This window comes from Zonotrichia leucophrys, chromosome 18, assembly GCF_028769735.1.
Source record: "Zonotrichia leucophrys gambelii isolate GWCS_2022_RI chromosome 18, RI_Zleu_2.0, whole genome shotgun sequence".
Lineage (NCBI taxonomy): Eukaryota > Metazoa > Chordata > Aves > Passeriformes > Passerellidae > Zonotrichia > Zonotrichia leucophrys.
This window is the reverse complement of record NC_088187.1, coordinates 8,000,196-8,023,736: the sequence shown is the minus strand read 5'-3', so window position 1 is coordinate 8,023,736 and position 23,541 is coordinate 8,000,196.

The following is a 23,541-nucleotide window of genomic DNA, read 5'->3' as shown; positions in this document are numbered from 1 at the left end:
CACACATGGTTTCTATCTAAGCTTTGTTTCAGCTGGATCTTTCCCACTAACTCATCCTTCTTTAACACCTTGTACTCATTTACTGCAGGGCTGTTTAGCAGCACAAATCAATTAAGGGCTGCAGAAACCCACTGAGACAGGGAGAGTTCCCTGTCTGTGGCCCAGCCGGGTGGGAGGCACGCAGAGGTTAAGCCTGTGCTTTTTGCCACACAGGGAGTGAGGGGGGAGCGTGGAGCAGCCCCCAGCTCATCTCCTGGGTGTGTTTCAGCCCTCCCCAGCACCCTCAGAGAGACTCACAGCTGCTCCAGGAGACCTGAGGGCCTTGGGGAGCTTCTCATCTGGCATCAAATAATGAGAGAACTGGAGAGTGCCAGCCCTGCTGCCAGGGAGCCTCACTGAGCAGGGCTGAGCAGTCCTGAGGTGCCCAGCTGTGTCCTGGGACAGGGACAGGGTGCAGTGAGGGCCTCCAAGCTCACCTTCATGTGTCTCACAGGTTTGTCCCTCATTAAATTGTCTATAACCACTGGGGAAGTCACTGCTCAGTGGTTTGGCTACAACTGGCCAGAGGGACATGCAGGGGTTCAGGAAGCAGCAAAGTCACAAAATGTGAAGGAGAATAGAGTCAGAAAAAATGAGTGGCTTTAAAATAATCATTTGCTTGGTCTTGTTCCAAGTGTAGCACCAGCTCAGCCATGCCAGGCAGAGCTCAGGAAGTGCTTCCATGCTGGCCCCAGGGGAATGGGATGCAGGGATGTGCCTCTGCTTCAGGCTGGCTGGAGCTGCTCATACACAGCACAGGCTCCAGAAACAGGAGAGAGTAATTCAAGCCACATGATAAAGCTGATCCACACAATGAAGGGAGATAAGGCCTAACCAAGCAGTTCCTGCTCCTCATGGGTGTCTCTCCGGAGGGCCTGAGGCTGTGGGACATGCCCTCAGCTCACAGGGACCATTAATCATGAGTGTGCCTTGGTCTCTGGCTATTTTAATCACTGTTGAAATACACACTCCTAAAAATGGTATTTGATTCCAATGCACATGATTTCCTTTGGCTTCCTTTCCCCCAATTAAGTGCAAGCTGTAACTGCTTGGAAATCCACACACTGGGATCCATAGATTTGCTTCTCACCTGTCATGGAGCAAAAACCACTTGACACTACACACAGCATAAGATCCATGGCACCAGACATAAATATCAGAATATACTGTAATGGGGCTGTGGTCTGAGTGTGGCACCAACCTGTCCTGTGCAGTGGCACACTGGAAATGTCACTGGCTCCTACTGGCTCATCAGTCCTTCCCTGTTCCACTTCCTTCTGTAATGATTGAAAATGCCTCTTGTACGTGCAGACACTACTCAGGATGTCAGTCTGTTGGTGGAGAATGAATGAATCAGCAGAAGTGGATGAACTGGGGGTATATTTGTAAAGGGTAGGCTGTAGAAACCAGTAAGTCTTTAATTTTTCCTTTAAAAACGAGCAAACTGTTGAGCAAACAAATTGTTCTTCCACAGGTTCAGAAGAGCAGCAGAGAGTCCTTGTGCTGCTCAGCCTCTCTCAAGAGGCAGATGAGCAGCCTGAGGGGTGTGGGGGTGCCTTCCTTGGAGGGCAGACTGAATGCATCCTGCCCAGCTCCATGGGCTTACTGGCACCCTCATTTACTAACTGGGTTGCTACAACTCTGAGTTTCTCTGCATTTTCTATCTATGAGGGTGTTGCTAATGAGCTTAAAGAACCACTCTGAGTTTACAGACACAAAGAAAAAGTGAAGTTTACAGGAATATCAACTTAAAAATATAAGGAACATTTTGCAGGTACACCAATCATCAGGGGCCCCTTCAGTGTTTGCCACACTGAGCCAGGTGATGAGCCCATGACACCAGAACAAATAGCCAAGAGGACTCCTCACAATTATAATGTGGGATTTAAATCATTAGACCTGACAATTCTCACCTGGGACACCACAATTGCTTTTTTTCTGGTATCCTTAGTATTAAGGAAACAGCACATACTTTTTGTTTTTCTTTTTTTCTAAAAGCTGCATATAAAGCAGCATCAAGCTCAGTAACAAGAGGACTTTGCGTCTGTTGGGCTTCCAGGTTAAGAAGACAAATCCTGCTCCAATGCCATAACAAATTTTTCAAACTTGATGTAGCAGAGAAAGGCACAGTCACACTGTTCTAGATCAGGTGAAAAGTTTGTGCTCTGAAATTGGGACCCAGGCATGTCAGCTCACTTTGCTGGGGTATTGTTTTGGCTTTTCTCTTTAAAAAGTACCAAGTATCAGCCTTTGAATCCCAGGCAATACAAACTGGGCACAGGGTCCAGTTTGTGTGAAGGTTGGCCCAGCCATCCCACTGGAGAAGTTGTAATTTCTTTCCCACCAACTCCAGCAAATGTTCTCTTGGTGAAACGTGGCCAATTCTGGTACAATTGAAAAGACAAAGCCCAATAACCACCTGCTAAAGCTAAAGGTTCCTTGAAAGCTTGGATTTATTCAGTCTTGCTGAAAATCAAATGTTTAAACTATGACAAAAGTTTGCCTAAATAACTGTATTTCCTCTGTGAAGCAGCTATTTATTCATCAGAAACTACAGCAAAGTACCACAGGGCTTCAATAAAAGAAAGCAATGAATTTGCCTGCAAAATGTATTTCCTGCTCTGCTTTTACTCCATGTATGTGTCTGACATACAATTTCTGTTTGATTGAACGTAGCACATTAAACTGTTCTGGACAGGAGCTGTGCACTGAGAGCAGCTGCTAACAGTGCAAGGCATTTCAGCAACATTGCAGGCATTAACAGAATTACCTGTACCTGAAGAGAAATTTCTTTTTTCTTCTCCCTTTTCCCTGTTGGGATCTCACCCTGCACCCTTTGCTCTGTGCTGCCTCAGGTCAGTTCTTTGTGGGCAGTGACCAGTCCAGATGCTCTGCACCTTCCAAGGATGGGCAAAGCTGCATCAGTGGTGGCTCAGGGTCAGTTCATCTCCTGTTACCTGCTTTTCAGGGAAAAAATTGTGTGCCTGTGAGGACCAGGGTGTTTTATTTCAACAGGATCTATTTTCATGTTCATGATGCTTGGCACAGACTGGGGATGGCAACTTGAAGAAAGTCTGGGGCAGTGCTTAACAGCAGTAGAAGCTGAGGGTACCACCCAAGACTGAGTCTGAAAAAAACCCATAATTGCCTGCATGTACTTTTCAAAACACCTTTATTTTAGGTATTTCTGCTTTTTCAGAGCTAAATTAGAGGTGTTAAGTGGCACTAAACCTTAAAAAGAAAGAAAATTCAATCTAGTCAGATTTGTTCTTGAAGTCTCAGTGGCTTGGTGTGGGCACTAAGAAATGCACTTTGGTGTGCTGACAATGTCCTCAAGTGCTAAAGAGGGACCAGCAGGGCTGGATCCCACTGCAGGGTGTGCACAAGGGATCCTGCATGTGAGCCTCTGACAGGCACCTGGGGGAGCTGCTTTGGAACAGATCTGACAAACCAGCACCAAACCACAGTGCTCTCCTATTTCCCACTGCAGTCACACACATGGAAGGTTTTGTCCACAGAGGCCAGGATAAGCAGGCAACTTGCAGCTTGCCACAAGGAACAAGATACAAGGATTATAAAGCCCTGGAACAGCTTCTCAGACATTTCTATAGGCAGAATTCCCACAGCACAAAAGAAAAAGATCCATTCATCAGGGTCTGGGCTGCAGGATGAACTACAGGAGTTGTTCTGTGCACATCCTTTCCTAGAAGTTCTGACTTGTCCTTCTGACCTTAAAATCCATAGGTGGCTTCTCTTCAGTGGCAGAACTGAGGTAGGAAGAGGCTGGGGAGATGTATTCCAATATTTCAGGGCAAAAAATGTGTTTATTTTAACATATAAATATCCTTATTTAAAGTGTTGATACTAAAGATAAAAATTGTAACAGAAACTCATCCAAAAAAGTTACAAACCCCCATTCCCGATCCTCCTGCTTTCATCACAAAGAATATTCCACAGCAGTAGAGTGTTGCTTTGCAACAGAAGAGGTGATTGGGTCAGTTGACTTGTAGGTGTCAGAATCAGAACAGATTAAACCAATTCCATCCACCCATCTTGCCAAGGAAACATTCAAGCCCTTTCATCTCATTTCAGTATCCAAAGAAGACAGGAGAGTTGCTGGATTCAGAAGTCCTTGTGGAGAGGAGCAGCAGATCTGGGGTTTCCTATGATGAGGCAGTCTCAGAAATCCCAGGTGTCAAAGCAGGAAGTCCTGACACAAACAGTTCCAAAAGTGTCACATCCCTGGAATCAGCTGGCACAAAGGACACTCCTGGGCAGGTCTGTGGGGCCTTGAGCAGCCCAGGTTTCTTTGTTCCCTGTGGGTTGAACAGAATCCATCCTTCGTTGACAGCGGTGCCTTCCTTGTGCCCATTGTCTGTCTTGTCTGTCACGCTGTCACTGGGACAGGGCTTGTCCTTTAGGACTTGCTTACACAGCAGCTGCAGTGGCTCCAGAGGATGACTCCATGTGAACACTCATTCCACAGCCACGGGATCAGCTCCTGGTTCATACCATACCTTAAGTGGAGCAGCCTCAGTGTGTCAGTGTGCCTGACAAAGTTAAGCCAGACCTGGGACTCAGCTCAGGGTTTCTAGTCACTTCTCCTTTATAAAGAATTCAGCTTTAGGAAAAGCAGTTGAAATGCTCCTGAGAATGACAAATAACAAATGAGTAAATCTTGCTCCAGAGCCATAAAACCCAGTTAAAAAAAAAAAAAAAAAAAAAAAAGCATGCGTTCCTAATCTATTGGCATGGGCATATTAAGCAGAATTAATTGATAATCATATCAATTAATTGATAAAAATGCTAAAAGCCATAAACAAAGCCTTTTCAGAAAGGTAATGAATAAGTAATCCACAGAGACAGTGTGAAAGGACGGCTGTGGAGCCAGGGAGCCATTAATTTGTGTATCCATACCCCTAGAGTTATTAAAGGATAAAAGCTTTGAATATTGCTGCAGAGTTCAATGAAAATAAAAACTTTTACTCAGCATACAGAAGCTCTCAGAAGTGCAAATAAAGTATTAGATGCATAAAGATGGCAAATAATTGAATATTATGGTTCTGTTTAACAAATTGCTTCTTTCCACACAATTACTTCATCATGGTCTGATCTGAGATATGACAGCAGGAATAAAACTCAGAGAAGATGCTGTGGATGACCAGAGACCTGCAATGAGTTTGCTGAAAGAAGTGTAAAACAGATTTGGGAGGGGAGGAGTGGTTTGGGGAAGGGCTGGATCTTGGGGAAGGGCACTTTGGGTAAGGGCTCTTTCTGTGGGCTTGGGGTGCATTTCTCTACTTGCATTCATTTCTGATGGGGGGAAATGTCAGACAGACACAACAGGGAGGGGAAAGCACTTGGCTTGATTAATTTCTCCATCTTTGTGCTCCAGTTCTCATGCCCTGAGCACCATAAGAAGCAGATGCTCCACACCACAGGTCACAACTCCACGTCCTTGTAGTTCTGCTCCAGCAGTAGCACTGTCCCCAGCCTGACACCCTGCTCCAGCCTGCCTGCCCTCCTTCCTGCCTCGAGCTCTCCTTCCAGGCCTCCCCGTGCCACAGTTGACTATTGCAAGAACAATAAGGATTTTTAGGGGCATTATGACTGGGTTAGTAAAACACAGCTGCCCCTGAAAGTCCCTCATTTTTCTTGCTGCCGCTCAGTCGCTCCCCAGGAGGGCAGGGTGTGACAGGGTCCATTCTCTCCCGCGTGGCACACACGGCTCTGCCGATGTGCCCACAAGTGCCCCAGCCCCAGCCCATGGCAGGGGAAGGAGTGCAACTGCTCTGCCATCCCTGTGGGCTCCTCCCAAGTGAACGCCAGGCTGAGTTTCAGCAGAATGCCAGATGGCTCGTCTGTCACTCGCAGGGATGCCACCGAACGGAGCCTGGCACAGCTCGCTGTAGGCAGCCCTGGCACACCCCAGGCAGAGGGCAAAAGGCAGGATAACCTCGTCCTGTGGGTGCTGCTTGTCCTGGCACCCATGTGAGCAGGGCTCTTTGGCCAGGGGAAGTGGAGACCCCAGGGCTGACTGGCCCCACACATCCCACACTGGGGTGTACCCTGCAACACAGGGGCACTTGGAGCTCCCCTGGGGATTTGCAGCACTCAGATCCCAACAGGAAAGTTCACATCCATCTGCAGCAGCAGTTGCCTTTAATTTATTTAAGAAGCTGAGAATTTTAGGGAATTATTTCTGATTTCTTAACTACTTTCAGCTAGAGTAATATCTGAAGAAGATCTATACATTTCCAACTAAAAAGGGACTAAGTATTTGGCTGGGAATTTTCAACCCTCATTCAAAAGTCCTCCTGGAAATCCCAGCCCAGCCCTGCATGTTCTTAGGGCAAGGAGTAACACTTTCATTTCAGTTGATCAGTATTTTGATGGCAGTGGACTCAATAGCAACTACAGGCAGATTCCCACAGTTGTGCTCTGTTCTTTCCCCATGAATTCTGCCTGTAGAGAGCTGGGGTGGGCCCCATCCCATAATGGGCTTGCAAGCATCCCTGCAAGCTGCTGCCCTTGAGAAGGACTTTGTGACATGCTCAAGGGCTTCCAGGAGAGTTTGTGTCAAAGCAGGGAACCCCTCAGCACTCTCAGGGCTTTTCTTCTTTCCCTTGTAGAAAAAGCATCACATTGGTGCCTCAGTGAGGGACCCTTTGCCAGCATCATGTTTGCAGGTGCTGCCATTCTCACAAGCCATCTCACAGCTGGTGTGACCAGGCATGCTCAGAGAGTCACAAAGGTCCCAGCCCTGTGCAACACAAGCAAAATATCCTCAGCCATCCCACATGGGATGACACTCCATGGTAACAGACAACCTGGCATCCAAAAACCCTCTCAGAACTACACAGAACCACACCTTATTTTCATTTACAATTTCTTCTGTAAGTCAGCTGAGAGCAAACCCTATGCCCTGATTTGGTAATAAAACACGAGCCATGATTGGATCCAAATATTATTTGCATCTTTGAGAAACTTACAACAGCAGTGTGACAATAATAATAACAAAAAAACGCAGCAGCCCTCTAAATGCTAATGATGTTGGTGTCCTAAATGAAGCATAAAAGAGCCCACGAGAAGCAGAGCATGAGTCAGAGCATCAGCAGTCCCACACTGAAAGCAGCATTCCTGGCTGCTTCATTCATTTTTGGAATAAGCATCAAGACTAAAATGAAAATGAGATGCATGTTGTTATTTTCAAAAGTTTTTTGGTTTTATTTTCTTCTCTTTGGATTGACAATAAACAATTCTTTCTGGTTGAGGGGAGCCCCAGGCAGGACCAGGTCCCTGCAGCACTGGCTGCTGTACCAATGTGGAGGAAAATCTGATGAGCCCCTGGCCCAGGGAGAGCACAAGCTCCCCAGCAGCCAGGACCCCACCACGAGCAGGCAGAGCAGAGCAGGGCACAGAGATGCAGTAACTGGAGTTGTTGCAGCCTGGGCAGGCTGTCTCACCCCAGTTTTATTTGACTGGCATTGGGTCATTGGCAGAATTGAGTGAGGGTGGATATGTGCTCAAGGGGAACACCCTCCACAGAGGTTTTGCATGTTCCCTCTTGGATTGCAAAGCCAGCACCAGGCTGTGCACTACAAGAAGAGTGAATATTGCCTAAGCTGCTCTTGGCTCCCTGCTGCCCCCGTCCACTTCCAGATAAAGCACAATCAGATTCTGATGATCAAAGCACACATCTCTAGGTTACACTGATGTTAACTCACATTATTTTTGTTGTGCTGTATCCGAAACTTAGAAAATGCAAGAGCAGAACAAAACCAAAGTGAAGGTAGAAAATTATTGCAGTTTCTAGAATTCTTCCAGCTTTAGTCATGGAAGGGGATTGTTAGAAACGGACAAAAGGCTGTTTCCCTTAATTTTTTTAAGTGTGAATTTTGTCTTGACAGTTTCCTTTCAGAAACAAAAATTGAAAACAAATTGTCCCATACACAAAACAAAGGGACAGATCCTCAGCTGGAATGGACTGGTATTACCAAGTGAGTAACACCCACTCACAGGAGAGAGCTGAGCCTTTTAACCAGCAGCTGCTGATCCTGCTGTGCCCGGACAAGAGCTTCAGCCTCCGGCTTTAGATGGCAGCAGTGCTGGATCCATGGAGCTTGGGAAAGACGAAGGGCTGCCTTCAGAGCAGCTGAAAGGACACCAAGGCTCTGAGGACTCTGGGACTGTGCCCTTCCCAAGCATGAGCCAGTGGACACCACACCAAGAGAGCAGCCCATATCAGCACGGCCCTGGAATTAATGAGCTGCTTTGGAGAAACGCTGGCAAAACTTCCAGAAACCATTACATGTAGGGTTTGCTTTCTGGAACAAGGGGTGGCTCTGATTTTTCTCTCAAAATCAAGATCAGGCTGATCACCATCTTGCAAATTACAGGAGCAGTCCCCACGAAAGTTTTAACTGTACAGCACAAAAGAAATGCACAGTGAGAACTGTGATCCATCCTGGTCAGTTCTGCCCCTGTCCCTCACCTACAAAAAATTAAAAATACACACATTAGGAGAATTGAGGAAGTGTCTCACTTTGGCAAGGAACAGACCATGTCCCCATTGTCACTGTCTCCAGCAGAGCTGCCCAGCTGAGCTCCTGGCATGGAGAGTGCCCAGGGAAGCTGCCTGGGACCCAAAAGGGCAGGAGCACTGGAGCACAACTGGAAAGAGCAGCCGTGCTCCAGGGTGCTCCCCCAGGGCTGACAGGAGGTGGGTTTGACATCTCCTCTCTTTACAATCCCCATTTTGGAGCATCACTTTTTTTTCTCCCACTCCCAACATAAGCAGAGGAGCTGGAAAACCAGAGTTATTTTTAGGAGATGGTACATCCAGGCTCTGTTCATCTTGACTGGGTCCCTTTGAAAATGGCAAGGTTGGATAATCAAACACATTACGCAGACTTTCCATAGAGACTGCTTTGCAAACGAGCCTCCCACCATTCAGATACCCAGGCACCAATATTTCAAAGAGGAGCTTTTGATGCTGTCCTGGTTTGCCTCAGCATGGTGACCTCACTAGCATTTGTACACAGAGCCTTGGAGAACAAGCAGATTAAAGCAGCTGACTTTAAGTATAAAAAATAAAACAATTAGTCATCAACAAGCTACTAGAGGCTGCCACATTACACTCAAGGGGCAAGAGACCATGACCTGGCTCAGGCTGGCAAAGAAGGTGGCAGAGCTGCCTGGTCACATCACCCCCCCAGAGCAGCCCAGGTGGGAGCTGTGATGGCTGACACATCAAACTGGCTGGCACCAGGACAGGGACAGGAAGGGAGAACAGTAGAGCAGTAGGAGAAAAATGCCAGGAGAGGAGCTGTGGCTGGAAGAGGCTCCATAATTCCCAGCAAATTAACCAGGGCATGGCCAACCCGCCCAGTCTGGCCACTGCTGTCTTGGTAAAGTCTCCAAAAGAAGGGAGAAAGGGACACATTGGAACAGCCTCCTGGTAATGGTCCATGGCTCATGCTGAGTCTCAGACAATGCCAATGCCCAGGACGGGCTGGAGCAGTCCCAGTCCCAGCTGTGCCCAGGACCACGTTCAGCACCATCGCTGGTGGGCTCAGTGGTGCAGCTGTAACCCAGGGCTCTGGCCCCAGCAGTGCTGGAGCAGCTGGAGAGGGCCCTGGGGACATGGATAATGGGCAGCAGTGCCTGCTGGCTCCAGAGCAGTGTGTTCCACAGAGCCCTGCCCAGAATGGCCAATGACAGCAAAAGCAGCCACACTCTGGCCCCCAGTGCTCAACCCACCTAAACCCTGACCAGTGAGTTCACAGAGAGGCTGCCCCACCTGGGCTCTGCCCAGCACTGAGGGAAGCAGAGTTATAGGAGAGCAGCAGGGAATTACCAAGCAAAAAGGTTTTTAAATCATTTCACTTTAAGCAAAACTGAGGCATTACCATAAAGTAAATGGCCACACCTTGCTGCTTACTGGGCTTTGCTGACAAGACCAGCTTTTCCATAGCTATTCAAATCTAACAAGTTCTGGGTGCCTAACTCACTCTTTTAAGTTCATTTTCAAACTCCAGCCAAAAATCGCTTTCTGATTCACCACTTTCTCAGGCACAGTGTTATTCAGAGAACGCCTGCAGGCAGGTACTGTGCTGTACAAAGTACATAAGCACAACTTTAATTACTCTGTGGACAAGGGATGTGATTAATTGTATGCTTTAAGTTAAGCATGTGCTTAAGCATGCTACTGACCTGGAGCTTTAAGTACATCTATCAGGTGTTCTGGTGCTCTCCATTTACCAGTTCTTTGAGGTCAAATAAGTGGAAAGAATGTAAGGATATTCCTGTGCTCATACACTCCAAAGAATTCACACTAAGTCCAGTCTCTGACTTTTTAAAAAATTACAAATTTGGACTTATTCTCCCCATTTTTGCACCAATTATGAGCATTACAATACTACATATATGGTCAGAATGTATTAGCATTAAAACATGAGCTAATTATTGTCATTTTCAAGTTTTTAAAAAGCATTTGGTTTCATTTTTTACTTTGCCTGGATACTGCTTCAGGTAAGAACTTAGATTAATTTCATTTGCACACTTTGTGGATTAGTTCCCTTATGTCTGGGCAGTGTACAAAGCCCTCAAAAAAATATGAAGCATATAATTGAAACTATTGCCCCTGCTAGCAGTGGACTCATCGCATGGAAGAAGTCAAGCAGAAAATGTGCATCAGCTATGGGTGGTCACGTAAATCCACATTTCATTAGCCACAGCTTACACGATCCTGGCAATTTTTTTCACTGCGCTTTTCCACCTTTCCAGCAAAGGTTTATTCCTAGTTCAAAATAATACAGGAGGTCAAATTGTGTCCATTCCCTGGGGAGGAGCAAGTAGAGAAGACTGGGACCTGAAAGCTCCACACTTTTTTTATTTTTAAAGACACAAGTGCCCTTTTAGTGGCGCTTGGGGAGCCTGGCTGGGCTGGACAGAGCCGCTCCTCGAGGCAGGCGTGTGACCCGCGGGCAGCGCCAGCGTCCCCAGGGCAGGAACACCCGCACCCAGCTACCCCCACACAGGGACATTTCACAGGCACAAGCCAAGAGACTTCCACCGGAGCAAAGCATGTGCAAATCAATTTTCAACAAGCGAGGGAAAGCACAGAGGGTTGGGTTACAAGCGAGGAGGCACGTGCCTCTGAAGGGAGCCTTCTTTGAGGAAGTAAACAGATACAATAATTGATAAGTGTTTTGGCTTCGCCTCGTCACTAATCCCATCACATGCTGTTCCTTGCCAGCACATTCATGAAAAGTGTCTATTTTGGATACTGGGGCACAACAGAGAAGAGAAAAAACCCCTCAGGTCCCAGAGAGACAGCTGGTCAAGCCCAGGTGCACTCACACTTCTTGAAGCACTAATACATTGACCTCGAGCTTTTAAACTATACTGCTCTCTGCTTAAGATGTTGCTTTTTGTTGTTAGCTTAAGCTTTTTTTTTTTTTTTGGCACTATACACAGTAAAATCTTGCACAGAAAATGAAGTTTACATTCCTAGGGATCACAGACTTAGTGCTGCATGTGTGGGGAAATTTACATGACTTTTCCCTCATTTCAGCATTACTTCTTATGCGTAACTCTGAAATGTTTTTTTCAAAGGCAGGAGGTTTCCAGGCACAGGTTCATAACCACTGGTTACTGTGGAGAATGCCCACTGGTTTTGGGGTCCAACTCTATATATACAGAAGCTCCTCACAGCAGCAAGTCACAGGACAACCCCCCTCATTTGCTGAATGATATTAATTAAACACGACAGGATTTGGCAACATAAAGCTGAGCTAGGTGTCCTTAAAATTGCTATTAGTTCAGAGCCATAGGAGTAGGTTAAAGAAACCAAATTCACTGAAGGAAAGTCACAGCAACATTGAGAACAGCTGGGTGCTGCAGGCACACCCTGGTGCTGGAGCCTGCGGGCGTTCAGTGCCCAACCACCAGTCCCTGTGAGCCTCTCATCTACAAGTTTTAGATCTCTCATACCAAAGCCATCAAACAAATCTAAGAGTTAACTGAAATATATGGTTAAAACCTTTCCATTTGCATCAGGGGCTGGGGAGCCTTCACATCTGTGACTCAAAACTGATTGTACAAACTTCCTGATTAGTGAGGCAAGAGCTGTCTCCCAGCCCCAAGTATTAACTCACTCAGTGAGACACCCTGACCCTGGAGCCATCTCCCCCTCCCCTCTGCCTTGAGGGGAAGTCCAGACCAAGGACCCACTGTTTAGACTGATGAAAGCAACTGAACTCCATATTGGGTGAATGAGGACTCATTTTGCCAGATGCTTCCAATGAGATACTTCAGTGAGAATGAGATGTTACCAGTTAATGCTGTGTGTGTGTCCAGGTTCATGACTGCCCTCCAGTACTGCAGGGGGCACAAGAAATGCTTGGCAAAATGGGAAATTCTATCCCTTTAAAAATACTTTTAATGAACAAGAGGCTTCTGGCTGTCAGGTAATAGCTCAGCAGCGCTGCTTACATTCAAAGCTGTGCCTGGAATAGTGAAGTAATAGCAAATTTCATTAAAAGTAAAATCTTTGGTTGCTGTGGAAATCATTCAGGTGGGAGACTATTTCTGGAGGCTGCATTGGGATGTTCTACATTTCTTGCACTGAAGTGTTTCCTTCCGGGTGTGAATTCACTCGGGGGACAGGAGGCAGGAGAGGAAGAGCTCAGCCTGACACTGATTCATCCCTTTCACCTCCTGGGCACTGCACGGCCACAGGCAGGAGGGGCACAGGTAGCACAAGGTCCTGACCACAGCTTTTTAAGAAACCCTCATGTTTGCAGCCCACCAGGTCAGAGCTTCAGGGATTATGATCCCATCCACACCACCCTACAGCACAGCTCATACTGTGCTTTGCAACAGCCTCTTTAGATGCCTTTTTAAGCACTGAAACCCTGATTGCTGCCTGCAAACAACTGACTGTAATTTGGCATTGATGTAATACTGATAGCTGACCAGTTATAGAATAGTTCTGTTTGGAAAACATACTTCAAAGTTGTAGAAGGTTTGAAAGTATCAGAACTTCCCAACAGTTCTGAGCACAGTGCTATAAAATGATAGTGTGCTCGTGACTGTTTGTCTGAAAACATCCCCCGTCACCAAAATTAGAGCACGGGATAAATCCTGGGCTGGTGCAGATCAGGAGATCTCTGCTGGCTTACAGGAGATGTTTTATTTAGCACTGGGCACACCTGCTGTTTCTTTGGAGAGCTGTAAATTCATTCTGTGATGTAGCCACATCTACAAGCCAAAATTATGTATTTTAGACAAAACTACTATCGAATGTTTTGAAATTAAATTGCAGTTTGTGTTCTTTTTGAAGGCAATAATACCATAAAAGTAAAAAGACATCCAAAACTTTATGTAACTAGTATTACATAACACCTTAAACTGGCTCATAAGCATTTTTCTTACTCTGGATTTATTGCATTTTTATTTGGGGCATGTGAAACAACTCGCTATATGAGTGCAGTTAAGTGGGGCTGGGCTGTGGGGGGGAAAGAGTTCACTCTGATAGAAATTCTAAAGTGAGAAACTTATTGCTGTGTTTGCAAAGAAACACTGTCAGAAGAAAAAATGTTTCATTGTTTCTCAGTGCCCTTGATGGCCATTGATACAAAAATTAAATGGAAGGGGGCTAGAGGCAGCATTAGTTTAAAGGCTGCCTGCACACAGCCCCTCCGAGTGCACAGAGCATTAATGCCATAAATACGTGTGAATGTTCTCATTCAGGCTGTAATTTATTCCCCAAGGAGATGCAAAACTAGCTCAAATATGCTGCAAGAAAACCAAACTCTTCCAATGAAGCGAGTGCAGTATGTGAATCCTGGAGCTAAATTTAGGCTGGGACTTGGAGTAAAGTAATTCTAATCTCAAAGTAGCACTTTGAGTTGCAGTAACAAACACTGTGCAAAGATTCGGGGAAGTTCTGCTCCTTTGTTACAATCTATTGTGCATGACATTTTGGGAGCTCTTTACTGACTCAGATTTAAGAAATTCGGCTTAAGTTACTCAGTTGAATTTTATTGTTCAGTGAAATTGTTTAAAACCTCCCTTCACTTAGGTTGTTTCCAAAATGTGGATTCAGGCTGGTTTTGGGGTGTGTACAGCAGGACACATTCTTAATGTACTGAAAGCTTGATGTAAACCATTAACTGCAGTGCTGAATAATCCACAAGATGGAAAAAATGGATACTGTAAATACCTGATTAGGTTTTTTTTTTTTCCAAATGACTTTTTTTTTGGTGCTATGGTCCAAGGTAAATTAAAATGGGTGAGCTCACTTGTGATTAAGCACCTTTCTGTTTCTTGTTCTCTACAACTGCTATTTGCATGGAAATGTTTTTCTTCTCCAGAAATATTTCCTTCCTAACTAACAGATGAAGTCACAATCATACAAAATATCTCTGTAGTCAAAGCAGATTTTTTAATAAAAAGTACTTCAATATGCAACTGAGACTTCAAGTCTTTTATAGTATCCTTCAAGAGTAAACTACACCCATAATGCAGGAATTGAGGAAACCTTTATCTTTCTTTAAAAAATCAAAATATAATTTACAGTTTTAAATCCAGCATATTTTAACTGAACTACATTCAAATTCTTTACGAAACAATCTCTCATTTCATACAAGATTTTTCATGTATATTCTGGCTCCAAAGCTCCAAATCAGTTTGCCACAACTTGTTTCACTGGAATTCATCAAAAGACTGAAAAGCCCAGTGCCAAGTTGCCGAGTTCTGGCTGCGGCAGAAACTGCCCAACCAATCCCCAGAGCCTGGAAAGCCCCAGTTCTCAGAATTAGCTGATGCTTTAAACAAGAGATCCTAATCAAAATCATGATTCCTGACAAAGTCTCAATATTTCACTCTATAAATTCTTAATTCATTTTCCAGCCATTTGTAGGTTACTGCTGGCTCCACCCTCTCAAATATCAGCAATTGCTGCTGCTCTTAAAGAAAATTCCACTTTGGGGAAATGTGATATTATTCCAGATGTTTCAGTCCGTGGCAGTTCTGCCTAACCCAACCTGATCGTTGCTCTGTAATGCAGCTGAGCCTTGAACAGCTTCTGGAATTTATTCCTCAAACTACTGCACTTGCATATTTGAATTTAACCCTACCAACAGTCATATACTCAAAAGTCCTGTTCTTTGTAACAACAGAGCCACCCCTAAAGAGTTTTTTTTCCAAAAACATAAAACCGTGACTAATTTTAGCAGGCCTTTGGGCCACTGTAAATTAGTTCCTACAGGCTGCTGATTGAATTAAAGTGTTTTAAATTGAGTTCCTCACCATACTTCAAAAGTTATCATGCAGAGAGATTTTGTTGAATCAAATCTGCTTTCAAATTTTATGGTTTGAGGAAATTCCATACTTGGAATGGGAAAAGAAAAAAAAAAAAGTGAAGTTCATTTATAGAGATTCAAACCAGTTGCAAGAACTGGAATGCCACTGTTTTCTTTCATGGGATTTCACCAGCAAAAGGATGGGAAAAGATCCTGCCCTGCCTCCAGCCACCAGGACTGGCCCTTTCAGCAGACTGGGCAGTTCAGGGGATGTTTGCTCTCAGAACCCCACCTGGAGCAGAGGGCATTACTCCATGGGCTGACATCTGAGTCCTGCACAGAAACTGCCTGAGCAGGGCTCCAAAGCCTTGGTCAGGTGGGATGCTTTGTATTTAAAATAATAATAATAACAAATGACAGCTCTATCAGGCATGATCTAGGAGTCACAACTCCTGCCCTGGACCTATAAATGGTGTCACTAACAAATCTGTATTGGGAAAATACTGAAATCCTGCAAGTGTGGGCACAACATCCACCCATGTGGACATCAGGGACATCATGAAGGACTTTCTCCCAAAGGACACAAAGAACAAAGGCCTATTGCCTGCTGCCATAGAAGGGAAAACCCAACAGCCCAAGCCTCATAAACTGACAGGCCACCGAGATCCAAATAAAATTCAGGAAGTTTATCCAAAATCAAATCTACTGAGCAATGTCTTGGAAATATTTTGATTCTTCAGTGCTAAAGAAATAAGCCACGAATCCAAAGCCCATGAGTTGGGAAGGGGAAGCTGTCCCCAGACCAGCATCACCCTGGCTCATTTTCTTCAGTCTGCAGCCACATGATTTCTTTTCCACACTGCTGCTGGCTCACACCAAGGTTCACACAAGCGCCCAGGCTGGCAGTGGGACCTGACAGAGGTATTCTGCCTTCAGCAAGGAAGGGTTTCCCTACCCCAGCCATCAGACACTCCCCTCTTTGGGATCTGAGCAGTTGTAACCCTGCTGGCAGTACCATCACACAGACCTCCTTCTTCTCACTTGCTCCCTCAGAGCAAGCAAGGCCAAGAGAAACCCCTCCACCAAGCAAGGATCACGCTGGCAAAAGGAGACAGCAAAGTGCTTTGGGAAAGTCATGCAGGTGCCACCAATTCACCTTTGACAGGGCTGTCACTCGGACTGTGGCAGGGAGCCAAAGCCTCAGAGGTGTGTCCCCACCTTTGGGCCAGCCCCAGCCATCCTGCAGCCTCCTCAGGCTCTCCTCCCCTCTGGGACCTGGCACTTTTGGGTCCTCAGGAAGGGAAGTGATGAAATCAGCAGGAGCTGGACGGATTTTCTCAAGTAGGCCAGCAGTGGGAAGGAGCAGCACATTCCCCTCCCTGTCAGTTTGCCTCTGAGTGCTGAAGAGCTGGCCTGGAGCAGGAGCTGGCCTGGAGCACAGCCCAAGCTTGGCATTTGCCATCTGCAGATGGAGCCAAGAGCAGAGGGAGAAGCGCCTGCAAGCTGGGCACACACTCCCTGCCCACTCCTGGGGCTCAGCCCTCTCCAGGGGTGCAAGGCTCCAACACAGCGTGTCCAGCATTCTGGGAAAGGTCTGTACTGGACAGCAGAGCAGATCCCAGGCACGATCTGACTCCTACCTGTCCCTGATTACACATACCTGTAACCCAGACATCACAGGCTTGCTCTGCTCTGTGCCCTCCTGCAACTTAAAATACAGCCCTGGCTCGAAGGTCTCTATTTGCAAACATAGAGGAACAGTGGTTCTTAAATTGCAGGCAAACATTTGACTTCACTCAGGGCAATTCAAAGAATATCCTGCACGAACCCCACCCTTCTGCCTGACAACTCAAACCTTAATGCCTAGATAGTTTTCTTTCAGGCCTTATCACAGATAAAATATGGCCCTTTTTTTTTTTTGCTGAAGGAGTAAAACCTGCCAAATATTTACCAACTCTTTCAGAAGGCTGAAAATGTCACCCCTACAGTGTAATAAACTTCCCCGGAAAGGCCCTGATAAATAGAAAGCCTTGCTGTACTGCCCAGAACTAGTTTAGTGTGGCCCAAGTATTGCCAAGTCTGACTGACAAAGGAAGCATATTTGTACACACAGAAAGATTAGCAAGAGAGGCATAAAGTTTATAAGTGAAAATAAAACAAAGCCCCATTATTAACCGGGGAGGGGGGAATAATTGAATCTGCATCCCAGAGAGCACAGAACATTATGAAAGCCTCAGAGCTAAAACAATAATTTAAGAGCTTGTCCACAACTTGCAGCAGAAGCCTGAACCATCTTCTTTAGCATTTGGAAAGTGCTAAACCATGGTCTACCCCCAACCCAGCCTTCAGAGCAATATTATTTAAAAATAAAATATTTTTACTTGGTAATTTGACCCACAAAAAGTCACTTGGGGCATGAGGGAATGTTCCCTTCCAGCCTGAACATTAATTCAGAGAGAATGTTTAAACTCCACAGTGTAAACCAGATGCTGAGAAGTACATCTGCATTGTACTGTATGTTCTTTGGGGCACAGACAGAAGTTGGAAAGTGCCTGTCAATGCAGTGTGTGTGGCTACGATCTAAATAATCCTAATAATGCAGATGAATGGAGAAAAACCCACATTCCCAGTACCAGCCAGTCTGTCAGCAGAGTTCTCACAGCTATAGACAACTATATCCACACTAGTGCAAACAGATGAATATTGCTTAAAAAATGTGTCCTTTCACCTTGGCAAATGCCATTAAGAAAAAAACACTCTAAAAGTGACTAGGGAGTTGGAAGCTCAAAGGTACACATTTGACAAGCCTTGGTGACTGTAAAATGCTGAGCACTCACTTTCTACAGAAGCCAGGCTTCCACTGAATCTTGACTGGTACGCTCAAATGAAAAGGTAGTAATTCAAATTATGCTGTATAGTGCTCCAAAATAGGTTTCAGGCATACAAAACTTGCCAGAGCTACTTAAAGGCAGGAAGAAACTAATTGTTGCTGGGAAAAAAAAAGAATCCAGATTATGTTAAACCTGACAAAAGCTAAACTCAGCTGTTTACCCTTCTTAACAAAGAACAGCACAGTTAAGAAACTCTGGTACGAAAGGGAAAACTTCACTTTAGCCCACCAGCAAGTCCAGGAGCCCGACTAGCAGCACAACCAACCTCCACAAAAATCGCTGCTTGCCAGAGATGCCTAACAAGTTGCACAAGTTGGAAGGAGTGGGCTGAGGAGGCTCAGGAATCTGCACCCGTCCCCCTTTCACACCATCGGGTTTTAATGTTAATGATCCGGCTCCGCGTGCCTCGAGTATTTTTACACTATGCTCGTCCTCTTGTAGCGCCGGCTTGTTCCAGGCGGATGATTAGAATCAGATTTCTGTGATTTCACTGCAGATTCATTTTGTTAAGGGCCACAGATCTGCAGGGGGAATAGGGCTGCAAACGGGCCGGCAGAGCGGGCTCCAAGGGATTCTCTCCTAAACGGGTAACAGAATCTTTGCTTTTACTCCTTACTTTCAGGTACTTTTCCTTTTTGTGGCCACTAGACTGGGTTCTTTGGAAAAACAGGCATATAGGGAAAAGAAATGTGCAAAAAGTTTTCCTTGAAATTTTGGTTTCAAAGAAAGCTCCCAACCAGAAAGGTTCATGAAGGGAACAGGCCCAAGTAAGACCTGACTGCATCCAGGGTCCCCCAAGTCAAAAGAAGCACCTGAGGGACCACACAGAGGAGAAAATTCTGATCAAGGTCTGTATGTCCTGACCTGTGTCAGGAGCTGTGTCACAGCAATAGCTATTAATACACATTAGTGTGCTGCACACAAGTGTTTGGATATAAAGGGCTGAAGGAGAAAAAAATATGCAGAGGTCTAGAACAGCATTTGTAAATTTCTCCCAACTGCAAAAGAAACAACGCTTATTTTTCATGGGCAATAGCTACAAAATATTGTGCTGAAAACCGAGTTTGTTCGTAAAAATTTCATGGGAAAAGAGCATAAAAGTTGTGTGAGTCTGTGCACACACATACAGAATGTAGACTCCTACAATGCCACATCAGAGAGAAAATGAAATTCTAAGTGGCTCAAAAAAACACACAGGAAGATTTTAATTTTCCATTTGCTTTTATAGACGTTAGCCATGAGAATTCTGTTGCCACTTGGCCTTTTTCTTTAATGGAGGTCAATATCATTGACTTTTTACAAGAGAGAAGTAAAAAACATCTCTACATAAATCAAAAATTATGAGGACCCTGAAAATAGTTCTAAGAACTTAAAATGTAATGTAACATAACACAGAAGGGCATAGAAGTTATAAATACGACGCTATACAAGCCAAGAGTAATATACACACCCGGAGTTGTATATACACCGTGCCCAAAGAAGGAGCACAAACCAGTGTCTGCAGACGTGCAGTGTGCCGAATCGAAATCCGACAAATAATAAGGAACTCCGGAATGCTGGGTGGTAAAAACGCTTAGGTGAGTAAGAGAATTTCGGGTAGCCTGGCTGCTCTGTATGGATGTGACTAGATTCACTAAAAAAAAAAAAAAACTAAACAAAAAGAAAAAAAAAAAAAAGAAAACAGATGTGTTTTTAGAAAGCGAAAGCGGAGGGAAGGATGCACATGGTCCTGCGGGAGCGAAATCGAGCGCTCGCTCCGCCAAGGCAGGGCCGGGCACAGCCGGTCCGGACCGCCGCGAAGCCGCGGGGATGGCCGCCAGCACCGGTAGGACGCGCACGTTTGAGGCCCTTTCCGAGGCAGAAGAATACAAAATGCACTTACGGTTCGCGGAGAACCAGCTCCGTCCTCTCCCCGCGGCGAGCCGGGCACCCGCCGGCACCAGCGCCGGGCGAGCCGCGGTCCCCGAGGGCCGCCCGAGCAGCGCCCGCCGAGCCCCGGAGCGACCCACCCGGGCCGGGCCCCGCGTCCCGCCCGAGCGGCCCCGGGCAGCGCCAGCGGCGCCGCCGCGCTCCGTCTTCGCCCGCTGCGCGCCCGGCAGGTCCCGGGAGCCGAGAACTGGGACTTTGTAGGCCAGTTGAAGACACGAACCTCTCATCTCGCCCGCAAAGACCCAGCCCTCAGCTCGCCCATCAGGCGCAGGCGACCACTACTCACCGCTATCTTTAACTGAACCCCTTTTTCTGGCCGGTGCTCGCCGCCAGCGCAGAGCCCCCGCCCCGAGGCCACCGGGGACCCCGGCGGAGCGGGATCATCCCCCGGCCGAGGAAGGCAGCGATCCGCGCCGCCCCTCCCCGAACTTGAGAGCAATCCCGATCCCGGCTCCCGGAGCCGGTGCCGCACCTCGGGCCGGGCCCCGACGCCCATCGTGACTCGGCACCGCTGATCCCGCTCCCGCTCCTGCGGGAACTTCGTGCGCGGAGAGGCGGGAGCGAAAACACCAAACGGACAGAAAATCCCGAGCGCCCTCCGTTACCTGCTCTGAATAGGGGGGCACGGAAAAGGGGCTCGTGGGCCCCGCCGCCGCCTCCCCGCCCAGAGCCGCAGGTCCTCGGGAATCCGCACGGGAAGGGCTCGGGCTGAGCTACAGCCGAGCGGGGAGCGGCGGCGGCCCCGCTCCCTTCTCCTGCCTCCCGCAGCCCAGGGGCTCGCAGATGGGTATTTAAGCCACTATTGATCACGGTGGGTTTTCTCCTACCCTTCCTCTTTGCCCTTGCAAAAGGCGAAAAATAAAAATAAATAAATAAAATGCGTTGCCACAAGGGACGTTGCAACATTTCTCTTGGCTTTTCAAACGCGGCGTTTGCCCCAGCGAGATTGAAGTGTCCCGACACAAGAGCACCAGAGAAGTAGGGGAAAGAGGGGAAAAATACCAAAACCACCCAAAAGCAGAAGAAAAAAAAAAGCCAAAATCCAACACCCAAAGCCATCAAACCGGAGAGAGACGAGCTGCTCCGTGCAGCGTTGCGGTCCCGGGCGGCGGGGCTCCCGTCCGGCGCAGACACGCGTCCCTCAAAAGTTCGCTCCACGTGTTGCGGCCGCGTCCCGGGAGGGTCGGCGCGGCCCGGCGCACCGGGGCGGTGCGGGCTCGCTCCGCCGGTCCCGCGCCGTTTAAGGAAGCGGCCAGTCCCCACCCCTGCGCCGGGCAGCTCCCGCCGCAGCCCGGCCCGGCGGCTTCGGCGGCTCTCCCGGGCTGCCCTCCCCACCCGCTGCCCTCCGCCACACCGCGCCGGCACGGCCGGCCCCGCACGGGACAGGCGGCGGCTCCGCGCTCCGGAGCGGCCGCCGCGCCCCGCGCAGCCCCGGCCGCGCCCGCCCTTCCCCGCGCTCCTCCCGCCGGGGCAGCCCCGCGGCCCCGCGCACCGAGGGGGCGGCGCGCCCCCTGCCGGCCGCTCCCGGCGCTGCGCCGAGCGGGGCCAGGGTCGAGCCGGGCCCGGGGGGACAAACCCTGCGGACAGACCCTGCGGACAGACGCGAGGACAGACCTTGTGGACAGACTCCGCGGACAGATCCTACGGACAGACCCCGCCGACAGAGCTTGTAGACAAACCCTGCGGCCACCCCGGCATCGCCCGGCGGCGTCACCCGCTCCGCACCCCGCACGCACCGAGGCCGCCCCCAGCCAGCATCTCCCTACACTGCTCCCTGCACATCTCCCCGTACATCTCCCTGCAGTGCTCTATGGGTATCTCCCCACATGTCTCCCTGCACTGTTCCCTGCACTGCTCCCTATATGTCCAGCCTTCCCCTGCACACCTTGGAGTGGGCATGGACACCTTGTGTATATCACAGGTATGTCTGAGGACATCCTCTGCCCTTCCATGTGTGCCAAATCTTTTCATTTACATCTCCAGTAAAACTGGGTGAGTACATCTCTACGACCAAGAAAATCTGTCCACAAAGCATAGCTGTACCCTGATAAATTGTGTAGTTTCTTTACACTACATTCAGTTGTAAATATGTTTTAAGAAAATGCCACATGGACCTGAAAAGGTTTTGGCTTCTTTTGGGTGACTTGTGTGCTCATGAATTATGTAATTGTGTGCTCACGTGTGACATAATTGTGTGTTACATGTGACGTAATTGTGTGCTCATGCATGAGGTAATTGTGTGTTCATGCACTAAATAATCGTGTGCTCATGCATTAAATAATTGTGTACTCATGCATGACATTATTGTGCCTTCATGCATGTGATAATTTTGTGTTCATGCGTAAAAAAATCAAAGCTAACAGCCAGAGGCCTCATCTTTTAAATCTTTGGGTTGAGCACCCAATGCACCTCTCTGTCATCTACACCACATTTTTTCCTGTATCTATACTGAAGACAAGGCAGCCCTGTGTATGCTTCGTTATGGATGTGGCAAGTGACTCTACCTGGCCTGTGTGGACAGAATGCCAGAGAGAGAACTTGAGCTGATCTGCCACAGAACTGCTCTCGGTCAACACTGTGAAACCATCCTCTACACAGAAGAACTTGTTCCTTGGCTGGAGGCCTGATGAATATGTAGAGCCAAAGAACATGTTGTTTAAAACTGATAGTAGAATGCAAAGTGAATCATGGGCCATGGGCGAAAAGGTTGGAAGAGGGACAGAGCTCTGTGAGCCTTTTGAAAATGAGACATTCTGGCAGAAGGTAGAAAAAGAAAGAATTTCTTGACCATCTGGAAGGGTTCTGCAGAGATGATGCCTACAGAGTACAGTAGAAATTAAGACTTCCCAAAAAGGTGTAAAAGACACTAACCTTTTCTCTGGTGAAGGGAATAGATGCTGTAGAAATCCCTTGGGTTGAACAAGAAAAGGCCTTGTCAGCTTTTAGGAAATAAGAGATTGCTGCTCTTACAGGATGCAAGTTACATCTGCCCACTTCACTCTCGTTTTAAATTTTTTTTAATTTTTTTTTCTTGGTCTCAATCATGTAAGCTGCTTGAAACACCACAGAATAATTCTGAGAACAACAAAATCACAGCAAAAAAATGTACCTATGCGTATGGAAGGAAGAGCATGAGCCAGGGAATGGAGTTCCTCCCTAATTAACCTGATGGCACATTGCTTCTCTGATGTCCTGACCAACTGCTTAATTTGCTATTTTCAGCAGCCTCAAAACATGTCACCTCTTGTCTTGACCTGGCCCCACTAGTACTGATGTGAAGCACCACTTAATTTTCATGAGAGCAGAGCGAGACTTTCACACAACACTTTTGCCCAGCAGGAGCTCCTTTGCAGGGAGCCTGATCCCATGGG